At 41.5% G+C, this 12804-nt stretch overlaps 1 protein-coding gene across 1 annotated transcript in view; it reads left to right on the top strand.

Moving 5' to 3' along the window:
- LTBP1 (latent transforming growth factor beta binding protein 1) overlaps window positions 1–12804 on the top strand; it is a gene marked incomplete at both ends in the record, with an annotated part of 200233 nt that overhangs the window by 16436 nt on the left and 170993 nt on the right. The window lies entirely within an intron of this gene.

A 12804-nucleotide genomic window follows, 5' to 3' on the forward strand; every position in this document is an offset into this window, starting at 1 on the left:
CTTCTAGCCTCCTGAGCAAGATAATAAGGACTGGGAAACAAGTTGTGTTTTCCTGTGCCCAAAACTATAAAGATGAACCTGGAAGGGAGGTGTGTGATTATAAAGTCTGCACCTGGGTAGTTATATGGTCCTAACAACAAAATACATCCTGCCAACACTCTCCAAAGCTGCATCTGAGATTAGAGATCACTGGGCACTGCAAATGACATTTGGTGTTGTCTGGTAACCTCTCTATCAGGTTCTTGCCTCTTAAACCCTTCCAATTCCTTTTGCTGTTGTCCTAGTTCATCAAACTGTGGAGGCACAAGCAAAACGGGGTTCATACATGTCATGTGTAATAGGAAGAGGAACTTTGTTGAGTTCCCTTGGGGTTCTAAACCCTAAACCAGTATGTTCTTTGAGAAAGGTAGAAGGTGGGGCAGAGTGGACTTTAAGAACAAACACATCCACAGTCTTGAAGGGCAGAGGAATTGCTACCCAATTTTAATATTTTTGTATTTTGAGCCCAGTTTCATTCCTGACAGTGAAGGAAGGGTTACTGAAGTGAGTAATACGAAGAGGAAATTACCGGTAAAATCAGCAGGATTTTTTCTGCTCCCTCCCATCCAGACCAGCAGGACTACTAATCCTTAGCACCCGGCTTCTCTGCTTAGCCCTGCAAAGTGCAGTATAGCAAATCAGTACAAGAGGCCAGAGAATTCCTGTCTTATCAGTACTGATTCGTGTAGAGCGTACCGTGTATCTTTCTCTTTCTCCCTTCTTCCACACAGAAGCATTTTCAAAGAATTTTTCTTCCTGTTGTGAGAAAGGCCAGTTGTCCAAACTGGGTAGTAAAATAAACAAATAAATCAACAAATAAAAAAAAGAGAATGCAGTTTGTTCTTGCCTTAAAATAAAATCTGTTGTCTTTCAAACACTCTGCAACTGTGCTTAGAAGGCTTGTGGATCCCTCTTAGAGAAGGCTTATTTTCCATTATTCCTGGAAAATTAGAGTCCAGGGGTAAAAGCTTCCTTTTGTATGAAAAGAGGAGATGATAAACAAGACTACTATGATAGTTGCCAGGCTATGATGCTCAAAGTGTTTCTAGAGCAACATCTAGTACCTAGAGCATGTCATGCTTTACCAAAATCTCTGGTCCTGCTTGCTTGAGACAACATCCTGGGGTAAAGGAAGCAACTTCAGACTAACAAAAGCAGTCCTCTCTTATTTGCTATCCAGAGTGCCTCCACATGTTTCCATAAGCATGGAAAGCAGTGTTAACCCAGGTGGGCTTTGTTGTTCATGGGACCCATCTCAACCTAAGGATTTTCTGTGAGATGTAAAGACACCTTTTCAGGTAGATAGGACTGTTAGTCTTTGAGATCACATGAAGATAAATCTATTTCAGCCAGCATAATAACAGAGTGGAAAAATGGAAAACTGAGTCCTTGGAGCCATGAGCAAGTCAGCCTACAACTTTGGCAGAAGCCAGACATAGGAATGGGAGATGGAGAGGAAACGGGCTGTTTCACAAACCAAAGCAGTCATATAAAGTGCAGCAGAAGATGGATGTTTAGATACAGCTGTTGAAATGCATGCTAGCAGTAGTTCTCACGTAGACTATCAGGGCTGAAAGATCTTTCTGAGGTCAGGTCTCTACCACTGGCGCAGAGCAAATGAGCTAGTTCCTGCTTCAGTTCCTCTTTGAATGTCTTGTGGTCTTTTATGTTGTGTGAGGCTGCCAAGATATTTTTTGAATGGCTTTTTTCTGTTCCCACTCTTAGAAATATAGGGAAGGCTGTGGCAGCAGTGGAATCATCCATTGTCAGTGCAGCTAGTATGCTGACCAAGACACTGCTGCTATGCAGAGCTCTTAGGCACTGGTGAGAGTCAGGGTAGAACCCAACCTAGAACACCAAAATAAGCTAGAGAAAGTTTGTCTCTACAGTGCTCCTGTTTTGCCATCCTCTCAATTATTTCTGTTTTGTATATGAATGCAACTTTCCCGTCTTCAGTCATCAGGATGTGTTCTTAAGATCACGGCGGCAATGATATTTAGGGAAGCAGGAAATTAACTTATTTCTTCCCAGAGATTTTTTTTTTTTTTCCCCCAACAATATGGTGCTGAACAGAAGGAAACCTGGAGGGAGATTAATTTCCTGGAATATCCTGCATTTAGAACACAGGTACTTAGCAAAGTCTGTCATAGCCCTGGGCTGAAGATGGATACTATCAGGTACAAGGTCTCATCTTGGAAGAATGTTAGAAGATGTAGATGGCTGTAATTGAAAACAAGTGGTGTTTCAGAAGCAAAAATCTGCTTCTTATTCAAACCTGTTGGGAATTCTGGTCTCAATAACAGACATGCTTTGTGGTCCTGAATTCCTGTGATAGCTCTCTAGTAACTTCGGGTGTCCCTTTCACATCTCGTTCTCTCACTTGTTGGCAACAGTATAGCTTTAACAGCTTGACTTTCTGCATTTACCAGCTGTGAGGGCAGAAGATATTTTTTTTTTTAAAGGGAACTTTCTAGTACAGTTTTGAAAATGGTCACCAGGAGTAGTACAGCATCAACCAGCTGAAGCTCAATAATACAATGAAGTGTCACAACACTGGTCCTTCAGCCTCTTGTAGAGGCAGTTGATGAAATTTGAAAGTTTGTTTTGCGTTGGGCAAAGCTAATCAAAGGAGATATGGATGCACAGACTTTAGGTGACAGATTTGGGCTTACTGGTGTGTCTGCACCTAGAAATGTTTCCTAAGAGGTCCCCATCAAATCTGTTGTCATGGCTTAACCCCAGCTGGCAACTAAACAGTGCACAGCCACTCACTCACTCCTCCCCCCAGGGGGATGGGGGAAAGGAAACTGGAAGGGTAAAAGTGAGAAAACTCATAGGTTCAGATAAGAACGATTTAATAATGGAAATAAAATAGTAATAATAATAATTTGTAATGTAAGGGAAAATAACAGAGAGATAAATAAAACCCAAGAAAGACAAGTGATGCAAACAAAAACAATTGCTTACTACCAACTGACAATTGCTCACCAGCCAGTCCCTGAGCAGCAGTCCTCCTGCCAACCTTCCCACTACTTTTATTGCTGAGCATGATGTCACATGGTAGGGAATATCCCTTTGGTTGGTTGGGGTCAGCTGTCCTGGCTATGTCCCCTCCCAACCTTTTGTGCACCCCCAGCTTACTTGCTGGAGGGTTGTTGTGAGAGGCAGAAAAGGTCTTGACTGTGTGTGAGCACTGCTCAGCGGTAACTAAAATGTCCCTGTATTATCAACACTGTTTCCAGCACAAATCCAAAACATAGCCCCGTGCTAGCTACTGTGAAGAAAGCTAACTCTACTCCAGCCAAAACCAGCACACCTGTACTCCTGGATCTTTGGGTGTGGTCCCATGCTATTACAGGCAGGTGTATTGCCTGCTAATTTTAGTGAACCTATCAACCTGTATCTTAAAACTGTTTTTTTCTTCTGTTTGAGGATGTAGTATTTTTTCCAGTAGTTCCACATCAGTTAGTTTTTACTAACTGATGTGAGATTAGTGTGAATTTAGATTGAAAAAAACACCGACTATCAGAGAGAAGAATTGGGCATGTTGTTATGACCCTGCTGAAATCAGCAATGTAGGACATTAGTAACTGAAAATGGAATATATTCTTTGTATAATCTATAACTGTAAATTATAGACTTACATATCTGTAGCATAAACTGTAAAGACTATTGACTTCGTGTTGTACAAACTCTGAGGCTGAGGTTTACTGCAAAATTTAAGAGACTGCTCTTTCAGCTATTTCCTGTCCTGAGTACTAGTTCTTTTTTTGTATCTTTGACTGTATGTAATTTATTTTTTAAAACATGTGGTTCTAAGATGTGATGACTGACCAGGTTATGGTCTAAAAAATGATTAGAGAAATGCTTTTTGAAGGCTAATAGCTAGTGTGAGTGTAAAATGGAGGACATCCATTTTCATCACCTTTATGATAGATTTTTGTACTAAAGGTGTACAGACCAAGTGAAACTTTGCTACTTTTCAGTTGGAAGAGCCCTGCACTTGAACTTAAATGTGTGGTCTGTTTAAAAATACTTTATGGAAGCTCTTTGTGACAGAAGATTGGACTTCTGTCCAAAAGGACTTTAAGTTGTGATTTTTTTTTTAAAGGAAACTTTTTTTAATAGAAGCAAGGACTTTGGGGTATTGTTACTATTAGAAGCATAGAAAAAATTAGGTTGGAAGTAGGGGCAATCTGGTCCAACCATCTGCTTAAAGTGGGATCATCTATAAGAGGTTACTTGGGGATTTGTGCGGTCGAGCTTTGAACAACATCAACGCTGCAAGGCTGGAGATCTCAGTATCTCTGGGCTTCTGTTGCAGTGTTTGACCACCCTTAGGAAAAAAAAAATTCTCCTTATTTAGCTGAAATTTCCATTGTTGCATGTTGATTGTTACTTTTTATCTTTTCTCTGTATGGCTCTAAGAAGTCTGGCTCAGTCTTCTCTATATTCTCAAGAGGCAGTTGTAGATTGCAATATTATCCCCTTGAGCTGCCTTTTCTTAGAGCTGAACGAACTCAGCTCCCTCAGTCTCTCCCCATATGCTATGTGCTCCAGTCCCTGGCAGTCTTAGTGGCCCTCTGCTGGACTTGCTCCACTGTGTCAGTATCTTTCTTGATTTGGGGAGACCATAACCGGGCACAGTACTCTCTGGCACTTGTGAGACTACATGTTGAGGGAATAATCATTCCCTTGACCTGCTTGGCTGTGCTGTTGCTAATGCAGCCCAATACATGACTGGCATTCTTCCTGTGGGGGCATGCTACTGACTCATGTCCAGCTTGCCCACCAGGACCCCCAGTTCATTTGTTGCAGGGCTGCTTTCCAGCCATTTCACTGCCAAACCTGCAGTGTTGCACAGAGATGCTGTATCTCAGATACAGGCCTTTGGTTTTGCCTTTAAACTCTGTGAGCCCATTTCTTCAGCCTGTCAAAGTGGTTCAGGCCTCCAGGATAACAACTGCTGCTCCAAATTAGAATTGTATAATTGCTGAGGCAGCTTTTTTCCCCCTTATCTGGACACTAATAAAATTGGTCCCAGTATTGATCTTTAAGAAAAACAAATACTTAGTCACTTAACCTCCTTGTCAGTTGGAGTTTGTATCACTGAATACCACCTATTCAGCCAGGCAGTTTTTGTACCCACTTTATAATCCAGTTATCCATATTTCATCAGCTTTTACATAAGGAGACAACAGTGTCAAACGCTTTGCTGAAGTCCATGTTAAAGGTTCATCATATCACAGAATCATTAAGGTTGGGAAGGATCTTCAAGATCATAAAGTTCAACCATTAACCCAACACTACCATGCCCCCTCAACCATGTCCTGAAGTGACACATCTACATGTTTTTTGAATACTTCTAGTGATGGTGACTCCACCACCTCCATGGGCAGCCTGTTCCAATGCTTGACCACTCTCTTGGTGAAGAAATTTTTCCTAGTGTCCAATCTAAACCTCCCCTGGCGCAACTTGAGGCCTTTTCCTCTCATCCTATTGCTAGTTACGTGGAAGAAGAGATGATCACACACCTCACCACAACCCCCTTTCAGGTAGTTGTAGAGAGCGATAAGGTCTCCCCTCAGCCTCCTCTTCTCCAGACTAAACAACCCCAGTTCCCTCAGCCGCTCCTCATAAGACTTGTGCTCCAGACCCCTCACCAGCTTCATTGCCCTTCTTTGGACACGCTCCAGCACCTCAACATCCTTCTTGTAGTGAGGGGCTCAAAACTGAACACAGGATTCCAGGTGCGGCCTCACCAGGGCCAAGTCCAGGGGCATGATCACTTCCCTGCTCCTGCTGGCCACACTATTTCTGATACAGGCCAGGATGCTGTTGGCCTCCTTGGCCACCTGGGCACACTGCTGGCTCATGTTTGGCCGACTGTCAACCAGCACCCCCAGGTCCTTTTCCCCCGGGCAGCTTTCCAGCCACTCCTCCCCAAGCCTGTAGCGTTGCATGGGGTTGTTGTGACCGAAGTGCAGGACCCGGCACTGGGCCTTATTAAACCTCATGCAGTTGACCTTGGCCCATCGATCCAGCCTGTCCAGATCCCTCTGCAGAGCCCTCCTACCCTTCAGCAGATCAACACTCCCACCCAATTTGGTGTCATCTGCAAACTTACTGAGGGAGCACTCGATCCCCTCATCCAGATCATTGATAAAGATATTGAACAAGACCGGCCCCAGAACCGAGCCCTGGGGAACACCGCTTGTGAACGGCCACCAGCTGGATTGAACGCCATTCACCACAACTCTCTGGGCTTGGCTGTCCAGCCAGTTCTTTACCCAGCGAAGAGTTCACTTGTCTAAGCCATGAGCCACCAGTTTCTCCAGGAGAATGCTGTGGGAGACGCTGTCAAAGGCTTTACTAAAGTCCAGGTAGACAACATCCACAGCCTTCCCCTCATCCACTGAGCGGGTCACCTGGTCATGGAAGGAGATCAGGTTGGTGAAGCAGGACCTGCCTTTCATGAAGCCATGCTGGCCCGGTCTGATCCCTTGATTGTTCTTCACATGCCCTGTGAGCTCTCTCAAGATAAACCGCTCCATGATCTTCCCTGGTATGGAGGTCAGGCTGACAGGCATGTAGTTCCCAGGATCCTCCTTCCAGCCTTTCTTGTAGATGGGCGTCACAGTGGCAAGCCTCCAGTCTTCTGGGACCCCCCCTGTGAACCAGGACTGCTGATAAATGATGGAGAGCGGCTTGGCAAGCCCCTCCACTAGCTCTCTCAGTATTCCTGGGTAGATCCCATCAGGCTCCATAGACCTGTGGGTGTCTGGGTCGCTTAACAGGTCCTTAGCTGTTTCCTGCTGGATTATGAGGAGTTTATTGTGCTCTCCATCCCAGTCTTCTAGCTCAGGGGGCTGAATACCTTGCAGATACCTGGTCTGGCTTCATGCTCCTTTCATGCACTGAGCTAGTCATCTCATTACAGAAGTCAAACAAAACCCAATAAAACAAACAAAAAAACCCTTTAATCCAAGCCAGAACTGGAAAGTCTGTGATGACTTCTTAACTTCTGGAAGTTGTAGTTCAGTTGTTTCCATTCTTGGTTGGTGATACTCTTTCCCTTCAAAGCTAGGAACTTGTATGATACACTGCTGCCTTTCTTGAGGAGAGACCATATCTTTTCTTGGGCTGCACAGGGGAGCTGCAGCTGGAAGTAACTGGACTATAATTCCAGTGATGATGTATTTGAAAATTAATATTTTTGATTCTAGGTAAAATATTCCATATTGAAATTCTTAAATATGATTTCTCCTGTTCTCTCTTCAACTTGGGATTTAATCTGTGTTCTTAGGCACATGCATTTATGTGTGCTCAAGGCTGATACGCCTAAGTGTCTACTTGAGGATATTGAGTGTATAGAGGGGTCAGAAGAAATCCTTGTTTGAGTGAGCCATGTCTACACTGTTAAGATACAGCCATAGACTGTTACCTTGGGCTTTAGAGCTTTTGTCTAACTTATGGGCTACAAGGTTCTGCCCTCCTGGAGCCCAGTGCCATGGCTGTTGGATTTATTCTAAGAAAAGAATGTCTAAATCCTGTGAACTTGTATCAGCACCGTGTGCTTTGCAACATCAGGGTGTTACTGCTTCTCAGTCTTCAAAATTTAACTCCAGTGGTCAGAGGTGAGGCTTTTCCAGCAGTTCTTGAGCCTACTGGTTTATGTCAAAGAGGTGGAAAACTGGCAGTCTGTCTGCAGTGTTCAGCTGATGACTGTATCCCTTTAGGGTTAGATATAGGCTTCTAACATGTAATGAACTCATGGTGTACTTGTTACGGGTTCACTAATGCAAGGTGGCTCTAGGGAGAATCAGGAAAGTTGATTTTCCATTGTGAGCTATTTGGGATGGATCCTGAGGTGCCTTTGCACAATGTTTTTAACAAGAGACTTGCTGCAAGGAACCATAGTGTACCCTATTACCCCTTGGGTTGTTGATGTCTTCCTGATGAAGAGTGTTTATGCAGGTCAGTTATCTGTATTGTCCTGTAAAGCATATGCCTTTTGAAAATGTTAATGTAGCCTTTCTTCTTGCAATCCCAGCAAATTGAATGCACTCCACAAGGTAAACTCAATTTTTTAATTAACTTGTCACCAAGTTATTTTCTTTGAGTGGTACTGGAATATGTTCACACTGATGTATGTTGTATAGTGGTGGCTTTAATGAGGAGTTTTCAGTGTTATTTGTTACTGTGTTGTGAACGGGTATGTTCTCTTCCAATATGGCTTTTCCAGTTTTTTTTTTTTAAATTGTACTACTATTGAAACTTATACCATTTATCATCAAGGAATTATTTCAGGAGATGTTGGGAAACAGTCAGACAAACTTCTTTCCAGTGGCTTGCTGGGGACTAAAGGGGCACAGCTTTTCAAGGATAGCATGACAATGTGTTTTCAGTTTTAGGAAGGAGTATTTGTATTGTTAAGATTTGATTTGATATAACACTGTTGTCTTGTCAGAAAGTCTTTCTAGGCATTCAGAACATTTACTTTTAATAAAGGTTACTCTATTAATGAATGTTTGTGATACTAAAACAATTTTATAATATGTTATTTATGTAACAATTTTATACTTGACTGAGACTTTTTACCCAAACAGGTAAAAGTAACCCACTCAGGTTAAAGTTTGTTCCCTTAAGCAAACTAATGTGCTGGAGTAGTGATTATAGGATGTGGCTGAAATAAAAACAACATTGCAAGTAGCCATTTCCCATGGAGCATGTGTGATCAATAAACTAATGGGAATCATTTGCAGGTAATTTTCATTCCCCCCTCTTCAGAACTGTGGGAATAGATCTCAGTAAGTTGATTTGGAAAACTAATGTCTGTTGTCAAAATACATCTGTACCTTTAAATTCCAAAGGAAGAAAAACAAAGTGAGAATAGGGTTTATGACTGATTTCAGGTATAGAAGTATGATTTAACACTATTCTGTCTTTCGAAAAACCTATGTGTTTTTGTTTAGTGTTGTAATGATCACTGAACCAGGGATATTTTCCTCTCTTTTTAGGTATATTGAACATGAAGAAGGTTACTATGTTTGTGAATGTGTCTGCCTTCGGTCTTTGTGTCAGAAATCTTGCTTAATCTTCAGCCCTTTAAATCTTCAGCCCTTTAAAAACAAAGTTAGCTGCAACTATTAGCGGATTTTTATGTCTTGGATATTGGTAACTTCTGGTATTGTCTGAACGCTTCCAGTCTATATTGAGAATTCATTCTTAATAACCTTATTAAAGAGATTACAAGACAAAACAGACTTCTCTTTAGGGGATTTACTTAATCTTAGCATTTTGCTAGTATAGCAGATAACTAGATGGTTCAAGAATCTTCATTCAGAGAATGATGTGGGCTGACCTTAGAGAAAGGCAGATGTATTTTCAGGATTGGGCCCATCTGATTAATCACGAATGCCTTGCTGATTTCTCATCTATGAATAGCCTGTTCTGCTCATGATTTAGGAAATCCCAAGACACACATACTTCGTCTCTGAACTTATTTTCTTCTTCAGTGATAGAGTCTGAATACTTCACTGAGAAGCAGGCTTTTTCCTACTGAGAAGCAGTTTCTGTTTTACCTAAGCTCCATAGAGGTTACATATGACATGTATCCTTATACTTTGATAAATTCCTCCCAGGAATCCAACACTATTACACAATGTGTAATCAGTTGCTAATCTAATCACTATTGAGGATGTTTATTACTCATGTCGTCTTATGTTGAAGTTTGGGTGTTACTGTTCATCCATATCTGGTGAGAGACAGATTTTTTTTTTTGTATGACTGGATTTTAGACATGAGTGTAGATGGCTAAGAACACTAAGCATTTGGAGAAAGCGGGGTTTTCTTCTGATGCTATTGTTCAAATAGTGATTGAGACTTTGTAACCAGCATCTGTTAGAGGGACTCTGCAGTAAATCCTTGTTGATTTCCTTCTTTAGCAAATTTTCCCTAAATTATCTCATAGGGCTTTAGAGAGAGGTGTTGGAGGACCAGAAGGTGGACTGTTGGCTAATTTGAAGTGTCTAACGTAGATAGTGTTATATGTGACGGTAAGTCTGCTAGTGTGCTCAGAAGTTATGTAGGCAATTGAATCGTGACTACCTGACTTTGAGTCAAGCAACTTCCTACACTAAGCAGAGGACCTACTGTTATTCAGAAAGGACTCTTTATGTGTAGTGTGTTAGGAAAATAAATACCTCCAGACTAATAGTTCACTGAAACATGGTAATTATTGAAGAGAATTTCTCTGTGCTTAAAAACAGAAAGAAGCATCGTTTCTGCTGCTGAGGCATGGAATTTCCAGGACAAAGAAAGTATTTGCAATAAACCAGCCTTCAGGACAGCCCTGTTTTGTTACTAATGCAATCTATAGCTTTAAAAATATCTCCTCTAGCTGTGTGTGTACAGGAGAAGAAAATACCTTTTCTGACAGGCTTTATCTATTGTAACAGTTTTTTTTAATTGAAAATACTCTCTCTGCAGAAGACTTATCATGCAGCTGAGGACAGACTTTATTAAAGCCCATAGCACCACTGGAGGATGTTAAAAGGAATTCTGTGTCAGTTTGGATGCCATGATAAATGATGTTTCAGGCTTGTCAGAGCTTTTTTTATAAGCAGTTTAAAATTGGTTTAAAAGAAAAATTTTGGATATTCCATGCATTGGCTTTATGTTTTCTGTTTTATTAAAAAGACAATCGAAGATACAATTCTGTTTGAAACTCATCTCCCTAACACAGAACAAAGGCAAGATAGTCTGTTAAAAGGAGATAGGCAATACTAGTACATACTATTATGTCACTGGGCAGTAGGTGGCAAGCTTTGCTTTTTCTTCTACTTAGGGTTTATTTTTGTATTGCAGAATGCCAGAATTTTGAAAAGGGTGGCTTGAATTGACTGGAATATGTCACTTATTGGCAGCACTTTTTTTTTTTTGGAACCATCTATTTTGTTAATTGTGTATAACTATCTTTCTATTGAATGCTGAAGTGAAGTCCCTGTTAGTCAGATCACAGATGGACACAAATCAATATATGTGAGCTCTGTTGTATTCTGTTATGCTTAAGTAGGCAGATTACTAATACACAAATTAAAAACAAGTGAGTTGCAGTCACAGTCAATCCCAAATTATCTGGGACCTTCCTGTTCAGCTTCTATTGTGGAGCACTGTACAGCTGGCGGGGAGGGGGCACAACACCCTCTTTTAACACAACTTACACTTCTAGCTCTGTAAATAATAACTGAAAAGGAAAAATAACAGAATGTTTATTTTGCCTTTCTCATGATGTTCCAGGTCCCATCCTGTGTCCCGGTCTGTGTCTGTTCCCTCCCTCCGCCCCACTCCCCTCATGAATTACTGGTCTGATATAGCTCTCTTCACAAACCCAGCCTGCTCTGCTGATGTGTAAGGTTAAGCATGGGGACAGTAAAGCAGCAGCAAGTTGCCTAGCTAAAACTAAGGGTGTGTAGAGAGGGCAATGCTTGAGTGCTTGTCCTTAGGTACTTTCTGTTGTGGGTGACTGTAAAATATCTCTTCTCTGCTCAGACGTCTTGCCTAGGGCCAGTTGCCTGTCATCCGATGAATTAGCAGCCAGGTCTATATCTGTACCAAGGATACAGGGGGTACAGCACCTGTCCTCCTGTGCAGGTCCTCTCAGCTGTTGTCCAGCTTGGACATCCTCAGCTGTTCTCCAGAACACATTTTTACCTGTTCATCAAGTTAATTCTTTGAGTTTCCTTGTAGTGAGTGAGTTAGAGTTCTTGTTGTTTTGCTTTTAAAGTTTTTTTAAAAAGTTTGTTCTGGATTGAAAAAATTACACCCCTCTCACTTTGTCTTGCATGCACTTTATAATAATTGTTCTGAGGAAGATCATCTGTCTTGGATCTTCTTGATCCCAAACTTAAACATATTAATATAGATAGCTATTTAATTATGTCATCCTAGAACTTCTAAAACAGTAATTAACATTTTTTTTCTTACTATGGCAGGGCGTTCTGCACAGGGGTCTCATTGTGTAAATAGAGGCTGCATTTGAGTTTATATTTTCACTGCTGAGGTTTTGTGTCTTCACACTATTCCTAATGAAGGTCAGAAGCATTTTGGGCCCAGTAATGTGGTTCTGAGCTGTCAGTTGAGGGCATGGTCAATTTAATTGCTGCAGCAGCACTAGGCGTACATAAAGGATCTTTGGCATCAACTATTGATAAGTTGAGACCAGTGTTTTGAGTTTCTGATACTGCAGCTATTCTCACTTCTGTAGTCTTTGGCAGTGCTATTGATGTATGTGTGCTAGAACAAAAACTGGTTCAAAGGTAGTTACTCATCTCTTTGTGCTAACAGGCACTGAGTCAGCCCTCAAGAACACCTCCATTCATCATTCTAGGGGAATGTAGTCATCAGGCTGCAGGAGCTGAAGTCACTGTTTAGTTGAAATGGTTGGTCTCCCTCAGGACTGGGATCATTTGTGTTGGCAGAGAACATGGAGATGTTTTTTGATGACAGTTATATCAGTCTTAGTCCTGGTGTCCCTTTTGAAACAGTGCTGGTGCACACTTCATTGCTAGTCCATAAGCTAACAGATAATTTGTAGTTACCTCTGTTGGATTGAGTACTCTTGCTGTTAATTGGGTTTTAACAGACCTGGGTCTAAAGACCATGGCCTTACTTAAGTATGGTGTGAAAGTATAGAAACATGAATTTGTTACAAAACAGGCTAGTCATTTGATCCTGTTAGTTTACAATGGTATGAGAAGTGGG

Source organism: Phaethon aethereus, assembly GCF_964289735.1.
Source record: "Phaethon aethereus genome assembly, chromosome: 3".
Taxonomy (NCBI): Eukaryota; Metazoa; Chordata; class Aves; order Phaethontiformes; family Phaethontidae; genus Phaethon; species Phaethon aethereus.